The sequence below is a fragment of the Triturus cristatus genome, chromosome 1_2 (assembly GCF_964204655.1).
Source record: "Triturus cristatus chromosome 1_2, aTriCri1.1, whole genome shotgun sequence".
Lineage (NCBI taxonomy): Eukaryota > Metazoa > Chordata > Amphibia > Caudata > Salamandridae > Triturus > Triturus cristatus.
Window position 1 is genome coordinate 176,732,011 of NC_140580.1, and position 19,638 is coordinate 176,751,648.

Genomic DNA, 19,638 nt, shown 5'->3' on the forward strand with positions numbered 1-19,638 from the left:
AGACCAGAACCGGATAAAAGTACACCAGTGGTTTCTCCGATAAGAGATACAGTTTGTGTTAGTGAGACAGAAAATGAGACACCTGAGGTAAGAAGTGATCATTACCTTGATGAGAATGCCAGACAATTAGCCAGAACTACAACAGAGCTGACTGAGAAGATTAGGGAGTTAACGAAGAATCTAGAAGCTGTTACGGTGCCTGTAACAATAGGTCCGGTTATGCCTGTGTTTGACAAACAGAGGACAGGTGAGAATGGACTGGTGATTCCATATGTTGGGAATAATCTGACAAATTCAGTTGGTCCTTCAGGAGATTCAGGCAAAAGAGCAGAAAGAAGTGACCTGAGACAATCAAGACATGACACATGTAGTGAAATATTGGATGCTAGTGAAGCTAGTTGTTCAGGGATGCCAATTTTAGAACCGCAAAAGAGAGTGGTTCCAGTGAGAAAAACTGCTGAAATAACAGTTGAAGATTTGAATGATTGGATGAAGGTTCTACAGAAAAAGGATAAAGATTCACAAGTAATTGATGTAGCTAGGTTACGTGTAGAACTAGAAGAGCTTGTTACAGGAACAGTTCCAACAGAGATTCTGAAGAGTCATCATGATGGTGAACTAATGTTCATGTGCAAAAATATTACCTGGAGAGCAAGAAATACACATGACAGGCTAAGAGTAATAGCGAATGAGCAGGGAGTTGACATTGATAAAGTGAAAGCTTTACAAAGAACTTACAGGATGGATTTTACAGAGAAGGATATTGAGAATTTGAATGCTACTGGTAGAACAGGACAGATTAAGGAAATGGTAGCATTATTGCGAAGATGGGGTGATGTAGAAAAGTGGAAGGATAGGTGGTACAAGAAAAGAGATGAGGCTGAAGATAGAACAATTTATTCAGCATTTCCAGTGAGAGAAAAGGAGAAACCAGTGGATAATTATCCTATGAGAGAAATACCTGGAGGAGGATATGTACATGTTCCATGGACCAGACAGGATATTTTATCATTCACAAATGATTTCCCTCGATTGAGAGAAAAGCCCGTCGAGTGATATAGGCAGGTAGATAGGTTTGTGAAATTGTCAAAAGTGCTGTGGGTTGACCTGAATAGTCTGTTTGATATAATTGTTCCTGCAGACTTGTGGACTGAGTGTAAAATAGTTGTGAGTTGGCCTACTGAGGAATATCCAAGAGACCCAAGAACAGGGGCACCAGATCCAGAGGTAATGAGAAAGTATGATCAGGTGATGGTATACCTGAAGAGTAAAGTTCCTGCAAAAGAGACAGACTGGGTAAAGATAGATCGAACACAACAGGAGGCGAAAGAATCAGTTCATGCTTTTTACGAAAGGCTGATACTGGCATTTAAACAATTCAGTGGAGATGAACACCTGGGTGACAAAGATTTGAGTCATTTTGTATACAGATTTGTATATGGCCTTAGACCTGAAATTGGTGAGAGAATTCGTGAGCACACAGTGGACTGGCAGAGTAAGAAAATAGATGAGATCCTGAGACATGCAAAATACTTCAGTGATGAAATTGAAGCAAAACAAAGAAAGCTGAAAGAGAAAGCAATGTGGGCACAAGTGAAAGTTGCGGAAAGACAGGAAGCACAGTTAGTGGAACAAGCGAATAATCCAGGAAACAATGCAGGGAATAGACCTAGATATGCAGGGAAAGGAAAGGGAAGTCTTGAGGAAGCGAAAAAAAAGTTTCCTTGTCACAACTGTGGCCAATTGGGGCATTGGAGATCGGAATGTCCTAATCCACCATTAGTAAGTAATGAAAATAAACCCTTAAATCAACAGGTGCAGAACGAAGGAAATAATCAACAGCAGCAACAACAGAAAGTTGTGAGACAGCAGAGTCAAGAGCCAAAACCGCCCTTGCCGCAGAATAGAGGGTTACAAAAGTATAATCAGGATTCAGGATTCTACAATGATGAGCAGGTAAATAAACCAAGACGTTCTAACAAAGTACAACAGTACTTGTTAAAGAGTGAAGGGAGTGAATCTGAGGGTGATTATTGACGGTGCCGAGGAGAGGAAGAAGAGTGCATACTTGGTGCAACTCTAGAGATAGACCAGGCAGGACCATTTGTGGATGGGAAAATAAATGAGGAGAATGTTACTTTTTTGGTAGACACAGGTGCGACAAGATCAACTGTCAGGTCAACAGATGTTAGAAATCTTCCTCTCTCGGATGAAGCAATCCAAGTAGTTGGTGTAGCCAATACGCAAATTAGAACACGTCTTACTGAACCAGTGAGAGTACAGATAGGGAAATTTTCAGACATGCACAGATTCATTGTCTGTGACACTAGTCCAGTGAACCTGTTAGGTAGGGACTTGTTGTGCAAGATGAACTGCACAATTTTTTGTACACCGGATGGAATAGCCTTTGAGACACCAGATGAAGATGTTTTGTACCGAGTGACTCTAGAGAATAGAGAGAGTGAGTTAATTGGTGCATTTGCTGTGTTTAATCCGGAGGATTTGCCTCGAGAGCTGAGAGACACAGTGAAAAGGACAGTTTGGGATTTTACTGGAGAGGATGTGGGATTGATGAATAATGTAGATCCAGTGAAAATTGCAGTAAAAGAGGGAATTACATATCCTAACATTCCTCAATACAAAATGACACCAGAAATAATTGAAGGGATAACTCCTATAATTGAGAAAATGATTCAGCAAGGAGTCCTGAGAGAACTACTGAGTAGTCCGTGTAATTCACCGATAATGGGACTAAAAAAGCCCAATGGGAAATTTAGGATTGTACAGGATTTGAGAAAAGTTAATCAAATTGTGGTGGCATGTTGTCCTATTGTGCCAAATCCATCAGTGATCCTATATCAAATTCCACATGATGCTGAGTGGTATACAGTGATTGATTTGTGTCATGCGTTCTTTTCAAATTCCATTGCATCATGATAGCCAGCCGATTTTTGCGTTTAGGTTTGGCCAGCGTATCTTAGCATGGTGTCGTATCCCACAGGGGTATACGGAGAGTCCTTCGATATTCAATCAGTTATTGAAGAAATCGTTAGAAAGTTTGATCATGCCCGAGAGTTCAGTGCTAGTGCAGTATATTGATGACCTACTGGTGGCATCAAAGACACGTGAAGCTTGTGAAGTAGATACCATAGCTTTACTGAATCATCTGGCAGATGGAGGGTTAAAGGTATCTCCAGCCAAATTGCAATTTTGCAAGAAAGAGGTGCATTATCTTGGACACAATATTGAAAAGGGTCTGAGAAAAGTGACTGATGACAGGATCAGAATAATCAGAGAAATGAAAGCTCCAAAAACCCAGAGAGAAGTGAGAATGTTCCTGGGTATGGTGGGTTATTGTCGTCAGTGGATAATTAATTTTTCCTTGATAGCAAAGCCACTGATTAAACTGACAAAAAGTGAGATGACAGATCCATTGGATCTAGATGCAGAACAAATGGCAGCATTTGAAGAGCTCAAAAATAAAATGTGTGAGGCTCCAGCTTTGGGTATGCCTGACTACGAAAAGGAATTTGAGCTGTACTGCAGTGAAAGAAATGGATGTGCACTTTCAGTGTTAATTCAGAAACATGGATTACTGAGAAGGCCTATTGCGTACTTCTCATCGACACTTGACCCTGTAGCTGTGGGTTTACCAGGTTGTCTGAAATCTGTGGCAGCAACATGCAGGAGCCTGGAACAGAGTGAGGGAATCATAATGGGATATCCTGTAAGGGTATTCGTACCTCACAATGTGGCAATTTTTTTGACAAGAAGCAGAACTCAGTACATGTCACATAGTCGGTTGACTAAATATGAAAAAGTGATTCTGGGAGCATCAAATGTGACTCTTGAGAGATGTGTAAATGTGAATCCAGCGACACTTTTGCCAGATATTGAAAATGTGGGTGTGAAAATGGAAGATGATCATGATTGTTTGGATGTGCTGGATTACTGTACAAAACCAAGACCAGACATAAGGGATCTACCCTTGCATGAGAGTGATCATGTGTTGTTTGTGGATGGTTCATGCCTGAGAAATGATAATGGTGTGTTATGCGCAGCATATGCGGTATGCAAAGTTTCAGAGGTCATGGAAGCATCACCATTGAAAGGAGTGAAATCTGCGCAAGTTGCTGAATTGGTGGCATTGACAAAAGCTTGTGAAATTGGGAAAGATTTGAGGACAACTGTAATGACTGATAGTCAGTATGGATTTGGAGTGGTGCATGATTTTGGCCAGCTTTGGTTACAAAGAGGTTTCTTGACATCGGGTGGAACTCCGATAAAGAATGCTGAAATGATTGGTAAATTGCTTGAGGCGATACAGCTGCCTAAGGAGTTAGCAGTTGTAAAATGTGCTGCCCATGGACAAGGGGAGGATTTTATAACGGTCGGAAACCGTTATGCCAACGATGTTGCGCAATACTGTGCCAAGACAAATCAGTCCATCAATCGGGACAGAGAGGGGGAAATGTCTTTACTCTCTGTGATGTTTACTAATGTCTTAGAAACCTGGGATGAAGTGAAACAGTTGCAAGATGAGGCAGGAGAGGAAGAGAAAAAAGATTGGATTAAGGCAGGATGTGCTCCAAGAGAAACAGACCATGTTTGGGTCTACAGAGATGGCAGACCAGTAATGCCCAACTCCATCTTGTCGTCAATGGCAAGGATGTATCATGGCCAGGGACATTTGGGGAGGGATGCGATGGTTAGGTCGTTCAAGCAGACCTGGTACAATGCAAAGTTCAGGACAATTGCAGACAGCATCTGTCAAAGGTGTTTAGTTTGTCAGCAATTTAACAATGGGAAAAAGACAGTGGTGAGTCTGGGGACAATAGGCAGAGAAGGAGGTCCTTTTACAAGAATGCAGATTGATTTCATTGAAATGCCCCAAGTAAACAGACTGAGGTATGTTCTAGTGGTAGTCTGTTTGTTTTCAAGGTGGGTGGAAGCTTACCCGACTAGAAGAAATGATGGATTAACAGTGGCAAAGTTACTGTTAAGGGAGTTGATTCCTAGGTACGGGTTTCCAGTAACAGTTGAATCTGATAGAGGTGGACACTTTCAAAATGAGCTTATGGGTTTGATTTGTGAAGCATTGAAAATACAGCAGAAGCTACATTGTGCATACCGACCAGAGGCTTCTGGTGTGGTTGAGCAGATTAATGGCACAATCAAGAATAGGATTGGAAAAATGTGCTTAGCCACTGGCATGAAATGGCCAGACGTTTTACCTCTAGTTCTGATGACTATGAGATCTACTCCAGATAGAACTACTGGTTTGAGTCCGCACGAAATAATCATGGGACGTGCAATGCGCCATGCATTCGTGCCTGTCAATAAGTTGGTGACAATAACTGATGACATGATTTTGGATTACTGTAAAGGCCTGGCTGACGCAGTTCATTCTGTGTTTCACCAGGTTGGAGAAGAAGCTACCACACTTGAGAAGAAGCAAGCCCATGATCTGAGTCCAGGAGACTGGGTGAGGATAAAAGTTCACAGAAGAAGAAATTGCTTGATTCCAAGGTGGGGAAGGCCAAGACAAGTTATTCTGACTACGACGACTGCAGTAAAGTGTGCTGGAGTGAGACACTGGGTACATGCAAGTCATACTCTGAGAGTTCCAAACCCAAAAGAAGGGACTGGTAAAGAGTATTTTGAAGAGTCAGATTCCAGTGATGATGAAGATACAGAATCAGTGGGGAAAGAAGTAGGAAAAGCTTCGAATGAACCACTGCGAGTATCAGAGAAAAGATCAAATTCTGTAAGAGAGCCTGAAGTTTCAAACAGCAGCGAAGGAAAAAGGAAAGAAAAGAGAAATCACACAGAGACTACTCCTGAATCAGAAGAGGAGGAAATTGAAGAACCACTTGAGATTATACTTGAAGGAGTAGGGTCAAAAGAAGATAGAGAGGGACAGATTGCGGAAGACCCCCGAGGAGGTGTAGGGAACATTCTCGATGAGCCAGGTGAAGGGACAAGTAGACAGCAAGAAGATTGCGTGTCGGGGACCCGAGGAGGGACAGGAGTAGGGAAGTCTCAAACAGTGGTGAAAAAATCTGTGGAAAAGAAGAAAGCTGCTGGAAAACGGAAACAAGAGGCACTTGAAACAGATGATGAGAATGAACAAACAGAGGGTCGAGTTCTAGGAAAGAGAACTTGGATTGGAGAAAGAAGTAATAAAGAAATAAAGCCGAAAAAGGTGTTAAGAGGAGATCGTTGGCCTAACAACAGAGTTAAGAGGCTGAGATACAAAATAATAAGAGCAAGTACATCGAAAGCTGAACAAGTGAATGAAGTATCGAGTCAAAGTTCAAAAGCTGAAGGAGAAGAATCAAAGGAGTCAAAAGAACCAGTGGAAATAAAAAGAGTAAGAAGACCCAACCAAAAGTACAGATCACCGGAATGGTCTTATGTGGCACTGTCTGAAGGAGGAAAAGAAGAAACAGTGACTCGAGATAATCCGGAAGAGATCTTGAGAGAAGTGGTTGAGGAAGATACTGGTGAAATTCTGAAAGTACTCTTCACTGACATTGGAGAAGAGTCGAGTACTGAGGATTTTGATGTCGGAGATCTAATACAATTTGATGTTGAAGAAATTGAAGTGAAGAATGACAAGTATCCAAACTGAATAAAGGAAGGATTCACTTGGATTAAGTGAACGAAAAGATCATTTGGAAAAACTGAAAGCTGAAGAATTTCTGAGGAATTGAAGAAGTTCCAACAGTAGTGGAGTAGTAGAGGCTAAACTAAAGTAGTAAAATGGCTAACATAGAGGATAATAGAAATAGATGTGCCTTCTTTAAAAGGTGGTGTAGAATGTGCTGCTGCTGTACTGGATTATTAATGCTTCTATGGGGTGTTTTAGTTTTATTAGTTACTTTTAAAGTAGAGTTTGAGATGCATACAGAGAATGTGACAAATGTAGAGAAGAATTCGCAAAAAGTAGTTCCAATTAGAATTAGTAATACTTACATACACAAAGATAGGTCAATTAATAACATTTCTAGTAATGTTTTTTCAAAATTGTTATATGAATATGTGAAAACAATGGAAGTAAGGGATTGCTACGTCTGTATGCAATTACCTGCATCCGTTTCAGAGGGTGTTACTTATCATCATTTACCAGCTACATATGGTATTTCCTGTAGTATTTTAAGTAGTGTTTTTTATTTGTTAGGGAAAGTAGATTATAAGATGTCTAACAGAGATAGTATTTTTGGGCACTTGCCAATGAACAAAGAGCTGAATCCAGCTAAAGAAGCTAACACTTTTGGTGAGATTTTTATTGAAGAAAAAGGATTAACATTAGATTACATTTTTAAGAATAATTTAACTTGCAGTTTGAAAGGAGAGGAGAAAGCTTTCCTGGATATGGTAGAAGAAAGGAGATTGAACATGCAGGAAAAAGCAGGAAAATATAAAGTGAGTGAGACAATTTGGGACATTGAGATGGGAAAAGAGTTGAAGAATGGGGCTAGTCCAACTTTAGCTCTAGATGCGTCGCAAAAGGGTAAACTTTGTATTACAAGAAGGAAATCCCAATATGATACATATTTTGTTGGGACTAGTGAGTGCCATAATACATACTTCATTGCAACAGGTTGGGGTTTCAGAGGTGGAGAAGATACAATTTTTCCAGGAGTATATTATGTTTGTGGGAACAAGGCTTATTACAAGTTGCCTGACCATTGGTATGGCACGTGTTATGTGGGCCTGGTTTTTCCAAAGATTTTTCATATAGATAAAATAACAGATGTAGAACATATTAATTTACTAATGCGTTTTAAGAGAGAAACTTGGTCTGAAATAGTGGGTGACATTTTTGGGGTTTTGATTCCAGCAGTGGGAATTTCTTTGAATGCTTATGGAATTCGGAAACTGTCCACAGTGGTTGATCGCTTATCGACAAATACCGCTGGAGGGTTTCTTTTGGTGAATACGGAATTAAGTGCCGTACGTGCCATGTCTATGCAAAATCGACTTGCCCTTGATATTCTATTGGCCAAGGAGGGTGGAGTCTGTGGAATGCTGAAAGTTCAACATTGTTGCACTTACATTCCAGACGAAAGCAAAGACCTGAAGGTCTATATAAAAAATATTACTGATTTGCATGAAGAATTAGTACCACTTGAAGCTGAGAGTTTATGGACTAAAATAGCTAATAAAATGATAGCTGTTAAGGATTTTATTGCAAAAATAGGTAGTACTATTATAGGTAGAATATTGTTTCCTTTAACTTGTATAATTGTTGCTTTATTGATAATAAGATTGGTGTGTGTGTGTTGTAAAAACAGGGGAGGGAGGAAGAAATTGAATAAAGAAAAGAAAAATAAGAGGTTGAAAAGAGAACCTCAAGAAATTGAATTAGAAGAATTGAGGGAGAGTGTTTACTTAGAGACAAAAAGGGATGATGAAAGAGTGACTGGTGTGTAATGTTGTGTAAGGGGAAAAAGACATTTCCGATTTCTCCTAAAATGGGACTAAATTTTCACAAATTTTTTTTTTTGGGGGTTTATTTGGTGATAAAATCACCAAAGGGGGGATTGCTGGAGCGGAGTTTTCAGTTTGAAAATTCAGTGGCTTTTGAAGCTCTGGCATGTCTATTCGTTGTACTAATTTATTAATAATTAATAATTAATTATTTGTCTTGTGCAAGTGTGTTTATATTAATCAATCCGTTTGTCTTAACAAGAGAGAGAGTTACACGAGGGTATGCATAAACGTGCTGATTAATTATAATGTGCGTGTTTTCATGTTTAAACGTTGCTATGTGCTGTTTATTTTTGAGCACAAAATGCTTTCCGAATTAATGCTTTTCTATGTTGCAGGAGCTAGATAGATGCATACACATAAGGGTATTAGTGGGGTTAACACTGTTTAATCACTATGCTGTGGTAACGTTGTTTTTGTCTCTTTTAATTAAGATGGTCTATTGAGGCCTATGATGGCCTAGAAAAGATGGCCGATTTGTAAGCCTGGCTGTGATTTATAATATGAAAACTGTGACGAGGGAGACCCCTGCTGGAAATGGTCCTGAAGCTAACTGACCATGGTCCTTGCTTGCTTGTTTGAAAACTTTCCATGAGGACAGCAGCAGTTTTGGGAGATCTCCAAGTGAAATGAAAATGTCCTTGGCAGCCTTGGGAAACAAAGGAGCCTTAGAGAGAAACTCTGAACTGTGGCTCGATTGCCGAGGAGAAGTATAACTAACAAGATACATTTTTTATTTCTTGGTTCTTGTTCCGTAGTCTTTATTATGTGAACTTTTCCTGAGCGGAGATTTTCAAATGTAGCGATGTTACATCCTTTCCTTCTCGCTCTGCTCAGCAGGTCCGGCGGACATTACAACTTTTTTCTATGTTTCCAATGTATCTTTCCATTGTTTAGACACTATAAGAAATGTTAGCCTAGAGAGGGTTCTTTGCCACTTGCCATTTTGCCTTTGCCGCGTACCGAATCTACGTTGCTGAGGATTGATGCTGAAGGGACTTCGTCTTGAGAGACATTTACCGAGAGACTTGTCCTGACCCGTTCTGACGTTTAGCTAGAATAGGTAACTATGAGAAAATGATTTACTCTGATTGATTTCCTTTGACTAATTTTAGATAAAGCAATATAATTTTAAACATGGTGTTGGATATTCTTTCTTGTCAATTATTGGGTTTACATTTTTGATCATTGCTGTATATGTTGTATAGATTATGTTTAAGGACAGTCACAAAAACCAGGTCTTATCGACCTCGATATAGATGCAGGGTGATTAGGAGTTTTCTTTCCACAGGTTTAATGCTGGTAGAGTATTTTGAGCGTATGTTAGTGTAGTGAAATGGGCCCTAGCGTATGATGTATGCATGTGCGTGTAACTGTGAGATTACTCTATCCGTGGTAGTGGGTATATTATACACACCCTGATCTCTATCGTACGCGTACGGTAAGCTTACCGTAAGCGCACCGTAAGCTGGCTCAGATATATATATTGATTTAAATGCTATTTTCTCAGGAACTACTGAACAGATTTACACCAGACCTACAAAAGGCACTTCCTTGACCTGAGGACTACCTCTCTGCCAAATTTCATGTTACTCTGTTCAGCCGTTCGGGCTGTAGCTGAGTCTAAAGGTCCTATGGAAAAATGCATGGGAAAAACGCGTTTTGTGACCCCCCTTTTATCTCAGCCCCCGCTTGACGAATCCCCCCGAGACTTTCAGGGTAGGAGCGGAGCATAGCGCCCCATTAGTTTTGAAAATTTCACGAGGATTCGTCAACCGGCGCAAAAGTTATTCCAAATAGAATGTTGCGGATTTCCTATGGAAACAGGGTCCTAACTATAACTACCTACTGGCGACCGCCAGTAGGTAATATATGTACAAAACTATATATGCTTGCTGTATATATCTATATATATATTTATATTCACTGAAAAAAACGAAAGGTTAAAGTAACGTTATAGTTAGGTGAATTTGTCAGCACGAACTTAAACAACACAGAAATTCACAAGTTATGGTTAGCAGTGCAAGTTAACTTGCACCCCAGCCTTGCACAGCTTACAACCTCACATATGACATCACTCATGACATGTTCTATTATATCATTTGATATCACTAATTACATCTCAAATGACATCATTGATGACATCACTGATGATAATATCCATGCTTCATTCAACCAAAGTAATTAGTAAACCAAAAATGCTCCATCTATGGAAAAGCAGGAAAGCAGACCGATCTCTATCTAGTGGCAACCACCTATAGGTAATCTATCTAGCTATCTTTATTTTTGTGCTTGTTTTTTTACACAGTGGTGGTCACCACTGTGTAGTAATACATAAATCAAAGTTACCAATTTAAGATGGGAAGAGTGTTTTTTTTTTATAACATTGAAGCCATTTCATAAATCTTTTTCAAAACTTTCCCAAAATAGTTCATCCACTGCAGTTCCTTCCTGGAAAGTTACGGAATAATCCATCCGGAGGCCAAAGAAAAAGGAGGGGTTCCAAAACACTTTTTCCCCATGCATCCCCATAGGAAAAATGCATGGGGAATTGGGATACATATTACAATGGCATTTCCCTTTCTCCCCACTATCAGTACTTGTCAAAAGGACTAAGAATAATGGACAGGAGATGAGAGCCGAGCACTGCCAGGGGAGAAGGAGCGCAGACTACTCAATACCCTATTGTGAAATACTGGGGACGCGTTAGAATAGCCCCTCAAAAATCTGGGGAAGCATGATGAACGACCACCATGAATGGGATTTCTCTCTGGAGGGTTTGTGCAAGCCATGCGTTGCCCTCCCTTTTCCATCTACCGAACCCCTCCCTTTCTGCACATACCACTTTGTCATACACTGGGAGCCTACCTGTACCACACTGCCTCAGGGTTACCCTCTGCTGTCTTCTTTAGACGCGCAATTGCCTTAGGCTAGCCAAAAGCTCAGTATCATGAACAATAAGTGCGTCAAGCTGCAACTTGGTGGGGTTTAGGGTTTTCTTTATCCAGTGTGCATCGGTTTAGACTTTACTGCTAGCACATTACTGAATGAGAGGGGAGGGGCGGGGAGGAGGAACTTTGAGGGAGGGAGAAGAACTCATCCACACCAGTAGAAATCCTAGATGACTTCTTGTTAGAAATTACAGCTCAAACACAATGGATATCATTACTTGTTATCCCTGATATGTGCTGACAGCCACACATGACAGCCATACGAGGGTAGCCACCAGAAGCGCAACTAGAGCCAAATTTCGGTTGGAGGGAGGGGGCTACAAAAAAATTTCGGGGGGAGCTAATTCTTCCAGCAGTAGGCAGAGTGGAGACACAGGGGCTCTAAGAAGAGGTGAAAAACAACAAAGTCCCATTAACAAGCAAATGGTCTTTTAAAGACCTGTGAAGTACTCGGGTGCGGCTGTGTGTGTACCCGGGAAGCTGTCTCAGCCCAGGCTGCCACACACGACGGGGGGGGGCTGAAGCCCTTTGAGCCCAATGGGCATTGCGCACCTGGGAGCCACTATGTTTGCTTTATGAAATGCCAAATAAACAGGTTAACAAGAAAACTAAACAAGGATACAGCAAAAACGGCTGAACAGAATGACACCAAATTCTCAGAAAGCTTGATCTTTACCCAAAAAGCAAGCTGCTTTTTGTGATTTGGTTCAAATCTGTTCAGTAGTGTTTGAGAAACTAAGGTTAAAAATGTATAGTTAATTTGACAATTTCTTCCGCTTGACACTTGCGGGAGTCCTGCGGGACCACAAATTCAAAAATTGATTGATCAGATTGGTCACAAGTGCTTTATCCCCCGTTGGCCATCTAAATGGCTGGCCACAACATGAAAAAAATAATGTTGCAGCTGCTACTACAGGACATGGGGACTTCATGAAAATGTTTAAAAAAAAAAAAAGTAAATGGGCATGGTAGGGGTACCCTGACCACTTGTCCCTTATGAAGGGACCCCCAGTGCCCAAAGAAATGCAGAAGGATAGGGTTCTGTGGCTGGATGGCTGAAGGCATTGTGCGGTGTGCGATGTGGGGGGAGGGGGGGGCTGGCTGCCTGTGGGAGGTTGGATGCAGGGAGGGCCTGGCTGCATATGCTTAGAGTTTGTTATATGTTAATTGTGAAATGGGTGAAATATTTATCTGATTCTTTTAAGTCTTTCTTTGGTATCTTTGGAGTGTGTTTATATATGAATAAATTCAAGATGGCGACTAATCATGATCAAGTCTCCATGGGGAGTCGAAACATGTTGTTCCACTTTTGTGCCAAGAAAACCTTTTTTTATTGCACTGAAGCCTGAGTAAACGTGTTCCAGGGAATCCACTCTGAAGATAACGGAATGTGGTATACTTGACCCACACAAGATGCGTAATACCCCACCAGGTCTGGAACAAGTTGTGGATTGGAAGGATTACAGATTTTTGCAAAGTACCGGAGTTGCGCCCATCGTCCAACTTTTACACTAAAGGAAGTGTCAGAATGCTCTTTCTGCAGCTGCACACCGTTCTGAGATGTATGGAAAGTACGGAAGTAATTGAGGACAATTTCTAAAAGAGGAGGTGCCTACGTGTGTTTGCACAACATGAGGAGCAAAGAACTGAACTGGAAGCCTTCCTGTGTCTCTACTCGTTGTACCATATAAGCAAAAGAGATTCGAAATAAGACTGAGATAAAAAGAGGAATGACACACGATAATGGGAAAAGTGGTACCCATAAGGAGGAGAGTCCTCGACAAAACATATGCAGCATGGTAAACGCTGACCTGCCCAAATGAGCTCAGGGGTGGACACAGGGGGTAAGGGTTGAAAGTGGCCAGGGTTGAATGGCAATTGCAAGACCTGGAGAGTACTTGCGAGGCGGGAGTCTCCCCTGGCACAAAATTTAAACCGAAAAGGATTGCCCATCCAAGTAAGACGCGAATGAAAGAAAGAGAAAAAGAGAAAGGAAAAAAGAAGGTGAGATACATTACATATGGTGCCCACACTTTTCTGTATGCTAAAGATAATCAGTGTATGTATGAACTGAATGAGACAACAGAGGACAAGCACAATTTGAATATATAGCAGTAATGAGCAAAAGCTAATGAATAAATGAGAATTGATGGGCTGGGGACTGACAGCAATTGAAGTACTGCTGGTTACCAGGGAAACAGGTGCAAGTAATAAGAAAGGATCTAGGCAAAATGGCAGCGGATAAAAGAGTCTGAAGGAACGCAGACGTGTCTGTTTTGTTTGATAATTTAAGTATGAAAGAACATGATGATGTCAGATATTGAAAAGAAAGAGGCAAAAAAACTTTACATTGAAAATTGAGCCAATTAGAAAAGTTACGTAAACGTGAACTAAGCAAATTGTGGGATTCCACAACATTGCAAAAATTTCTGGAAGTTGATAGAATCCTAAAAAGACTATGCATATATATATATATATATACACAGTGTCCACCGTGACTCAGGAAAATACACAAGTGACACATGAATCATCAATATATTCAAATAAATGTTCAAAAGGGATGCTCATAATTCTCATAAAATACACTTGGAAGGGGGGTGTACTGAGATGGTGGCCACATAGGAAGCTGTCTAAATGAGCCCAAACAATATCCTGCTATAATTTGAGCCATCCCGCTCGCCACTGAGCCCGCTTGCAGAGGAATGATCGGAGTCCCTGTCTCCATGCTACGGGGCCCCTAAATGAAGTATGGAACCCTCCTGTGGCGAAGCTGCAGAGATTGTCCCGCGGTGCTCCCGAGCTGCGTGGACACCTGCACGGAGCCCGACTCGTTCTCTGGGGCTGGAGAGCTCATCAGAGTCCAGCCCGATGAGAAGGGGGACAAACTGGCATGGGTGCAAATTCAGGGCGGTGAGTTTAAAAATGTAGGACAAAGGGTCAAAATTCAGGACAAGAATTCAGGACAGTAGGTCAAAATTCAGGACAAAAAATTCCAGACAAAAGGTACGTTTTACAGACAGTCAGAGGAGGTCATTGTAGTATTGTGTTAAAGTTATGCTTTTTATTTAAGTGCATGTTTAGTTGTTTTAGAAGTAAGAACCTTCAAGTGTTCATTGTATGTTCCACATTCTTGTTGTAGCGAGTAGAACCTAGAATTCGGATTCTGCTTGGAGCTTGGAGAGTTACGACATGATTTATTCTCAGGAATAAATTACTTAATCCAACGAAACTGATTCTTCGATTTATTGACCAGATACTACAGAAATTTGGCGACGATCTTAACGAACTATTCGGATCTCACGCTCATCTATTCTGCAAGAACGGAGTAATCCCATTGCAGATATTTTCTTCTATCCTCCATTGTCAACAGAAATTCCAACCGTCAACTTCTACTTTTTCAAGCGAGTTTTATCGTGAGTGCTTTTAACATCTATATTGGGCCAATTGAAACTTTTCTAGCTGTTTCTCTTATCATTCACGAGTACAGTTAGTTAATCACCGCTGCCCGCATTCAAACCGCACTCACCAACTTGCAGCATTCTTCAAACTCGGCGTTCCATTCCTTCATTCCTCTTCGGATTCATCACACATCGACGCAGGCGCTAAGTATCTTGGGATACTTGTTGGGTCACTCTGCGTAACCTCTACGTGCCGCCATTTTGTTTTCAGTGTTACCGGTCTCCTAGCAACTGTCGGAGCGGATTTCAGCGGTTTTTTTTTCTCGCTAAGTTTAATTTCTCCTATGCTGTGATTAGACGCTTCATTTCGAACAGGCTCCTTGATTTCTGGTCAGTTTATCTTTTATTCTTCATATTTTAAAAAAAAATATTTAAAAGAAAAATGGAAAGAAGTGCAGAGAGCTCATCTGCTGCTTCTAATGTTGTAAACAATTTAGTTGTGGGTGTTAACTTAAACACTCCAAAAGAATTTCTCACAAGTCCTTGTGAACCTACTGTTAAGTGGACTGATTGGAAGGAATATTTACTTAATTACATCGCAACATTGGAGGAAAATAGGGGTATTCTCTCACCTGAAAGAAAAAAAAGAATCCTTATGCATTGTCTTGGTCCTGAAGGTTTGAGAATTTATAACCAAATGCAGAAAACAGAAAGGGCTGGCGATATTGACATTTTTTAATGTGCTATTCTGGATTTAGACAATTACTTCTCCCCCATTGTTTGCGCTGCCATCTCCAGACGTACATTTTATAAAAAGAAACAGCAACCAAATGAAACCATTGAGGATTACATTTCTTCGCTTAAAATTTTGGCTATTCCTTGCAAATTTGGTACTCTCCATGATGACATGATTAGGGATCAATTGGTTGTTTGTCAAAAAAATAAAAGTATACAAGATAAACTTTGGATTGAAGGAGATCCTAGTCTTAAAGATATAATTACTTTGATTAAAAAGGCTGAACTTTCTGAAAGAAGTGCGAAGGCAATTACAGATAGTACGGAAAAACCTGCTGTCAATTTCATTTCGTCAAAGCAAAAAGGGAAGTGCAACACTAATTCACAAGAAAAGCGTTTTGTCAACTACAAGTTTTCTGATAAAAGTACTTCTAAATACCAAGGGAATTTTGCTTGTTATAGATGTGGTAGCACCAAACACAATGCTAGTTCTGAGAAATGTTACGCAAGATCTTCTAAGTGTCTCAACTGTGGAACTGTAGGTCATTTAGCTAAAGTCTGCAATAGAAAAAAAATTAACAAGAAGCCTAATCAAGTTGCTTGCCTTACTGAAAATTCTGATTCTTCAGAAAGTGACTTTGATGAGGCTCAGCTTGTTCATACCTCCTCCACAAATAAAAAAAAAATTGTTCTTAACATTTCAGACTCAGATAAAAGCAAACCATTGTGTGTTATTAACTTTGGTGGTATTCCTTTACAGGTGGCTGCTGATTCGGGATCCCCGTTCACAATTATAGCTCGATCTATTTGGGAGGATAAGTTTGTTAATGTTCTGGGTCCACGTTTGGAACCGTCTGATATTTCTCCTGAGAGTTTTACGGGAGAGAAAATAAATATGCTTGGTTTCAGAAAACTTAAATTTCAATTTAAAGGAAGACAAGCATTGTGCAAACTTTACATTGCGTATGACGGTCCTTCAGTTTTAGAATGGAAGGATCAAAAGGCTCTTGACATAATTCTTAATCCTAATAGCCCAGAACAAGTTCTGGTAGCGGGCGATAGCGCCGACACCAAAACTTGGGTAATCAATTAATTCAAAGAGGTCTTTAATGGAAAAATTGGTAAACTTAAAGGGTTCACACACCGTATCAGAATTAAGCCATCTAGAGTTCCCAAAATTTTTAAAGCACGTAACATACTCTTAATTGTTAGAGATGAGGTTAAGCTTGAGTTAAATAAGTTGCAAGATGCTGACATTATTGAGCCAATAGAAGCTTCTGAGTGGGTTTCTCCATTGGTAGTCGCCAGGCGTGCCAATGGAAAGATTTGTTTATGTGTTGACCTTAGAAATTTAAATGAAAAGATTATTGTAGATCAATTTCCACTTCCAAGAATTGATGAAATGCTTTCATTAACCAGAGGTTCCAAGTGGTTTTCTACAATAGACCTTTCTGCGGCATATCATCAAATTGAACTACATCCATCTTGTAGAAACCTTACTTCTGTTTGCACTCCTTTTGGATGTTTTCAATTTCGCAGAATGCCATTTGGTCTGGCTTCTGCAGCCGCTGTTTTTCAGAGACTAATGAATCAATTATTTGGTGATATGCCAGGCATTACATTTTTTCAAGATGACATTCTTATAATGGGTAGAAATAAAATTGAACATGATGATAGGTTAAGAAATTTTTTGAAAGCTTTAATGTCAAAAGGTTTAACTGGAGAAATTTCAAAATGTAAATTTGCTGAACGCAGAGTAACATACTTAGGCCATGAAGTAAGTGGTCATGGTATTAAACCCAAATCCAAACTCATCAACGCTATTGTTGATGCTCCTTCTCCTAACTCCAAGCATGATTTGAGATCATTTTGGGGGTTAGCAGAATTTTATTCTAAGTTTGTAGAAGTTTTTTCAGAAAAGACACATTCCATGAGACTTCTCTTAAAAAACAAAGTCAGTTTTGAGTGGTCTTCGGATTGTCAAAAAGCCTTTTTGTCAATTAAAGAGGCCATCAGCAAAGCTCCTTGTCTGCAAGGTTTTGACCCTTCAGCTGACACAATTGTCACCATTGATGCAAGCGCTAAGGGGTTAGGGGCTGTACTCACTCAGATTGCTGAAAATGATAAAGAAGTGGTTATTGCTTTCGCTTCTAGATCTTTATCTCCATCAGAAGAAAAATACTCCGTTATTGAGAGAGAAACTCTAGCCTGTGTTTGGGCATTGGAACACTTTAGAAAATTTTTGTGGGGTAGGAATTTTACTTTAAGATCTGATCACAAACCTTTGACCAAACTTCTTACTACAGAAGGTTTATCCAAGGCGACTGCTAGAATCGCCAGACTTTCTATGAGACTTCAGGATTTTTTGTACAGTATCAAATATCTTCCTGGTGTTAAGAATAGAACTGCTGATTTTTTAAGTAGGATGTCTTTACCTTTAACAGAACTTGATTGTAATCCCTGGAATGAATTTTCTGTGGCCAATGTTTCTTTTGTGGATATTTTTCAAGGGTGTATTGAACAGTCTGATTGGTCCAAGGCTGAGAATGAGGACAGTATTCTTCAGGATATCAAATCTAAAGTAATTTCTGGTTGGCATACAATTAACAAAAAGAATATTACTAATGAGATCAGAGGATTCTGGGAGGTAAGAAATGAATTAAGTGTTAATGATGAATTTTTGTTGAGAGGTGATAAAATGATACCTCCTTCATCTTTAAGAGGGAAGATTATCAAATTGTGTCATGAAGGTCATTCTGGAATTACTCGTACTAAGCAAAGAGTTAAAGCTTTATATTGGTGGCCTGGAGTTGATGTAGCTGTGGAACGTTTGGTCAGAGATTGTGTAAATTGTGAAATTGCTGATAAATCTCATAAAACCCTTAATCCTCCTTCGTTTCCTGTGCATTGTCCAAAGGCTCCTTGGCAAGAGGTTGCTTTAGATTTTATGGGCCCCATTTCTTGGCAGGATGGTTCCACTAAATACATCATTGTCCTTGTGAATATATTTTCTAAGTGGTTTGAGTTAAATTTAGAAAATCGTGTAAATTCAACGTCTGTCATTACATTTTTGGATTCTGTATTCCTTAGGGAAGGTTTTCCAGCTTGTATTTTGACTGATAACGGAGTACAGTTTAAATCTGATGAAATGAAGCAGTATTTACGCGCTTCTGGAATTGAACAAAAGTTTACTGCACTATATAATCCAAGTGGCAATAGTGTAGTAGAGAGGATTAACAGAATTATCAAAGGTATTATTCAACTGTCTAACAGGTCTAATTTATCTTGGGAGAATGAATTAAAAAAAATTATTTGGTCCTACAGAGTCACTAGTCATCCTTCTCTATGTTGCAGTCCTTTTTCTATCATGAGAAGTAGGATTCCATTTTCAAAGGAGAATCCTAGTTGGATGAATAGGAATTCTTGTATTCATTCAGATTGGGATAACATCAAACGTCGTATTGAGTTGTCTCAATGTAAAAATAAGTCTTATTTTGATTTGAAACATGGTTGCAAACCATGTAATCTTTCTGCTGGTCAGTGGGTCCATGTTAAGCTTGCTAAAAAACTCCTAAAGGGGTTAGCAAATTTAGTCAACCTCATCAGATTGTTAAAATAAACAATAACACTGTTGTTCTAGATAATGATGAAGTTTGGCATATGAATCGTATAGCTGTTAGTAAAAATTCAACAAATGATCTAGACATTATGCCAACTAAGAAAATGTTTTGGTGGATGTTGGATTGTGATTTATGTTCAAACTCTTGTTCTCAAACTTTTATGTACGATGGTTCCTTACAAAATTCTAATGATTCTTTCGAAGATACTTTCACTTCTACTGAGAGTGTTTCTCAACCTTCTTCTATGGGAGGAGTTTCTTCTGATGCTCAAGTGGGTTCTAATGATCTATCTCAACCTGAGTTTATTAGAACTCCTTTACCTGTAATTGGCTGTTCTACATCTGATGATCTGAGAACCGCTTGTGGAACAGTTATTAAGAAACCATCTTGTTTCAATGATTTTGTTTGTGATAAATTTCTTTGTTTTGTTTATTTTAA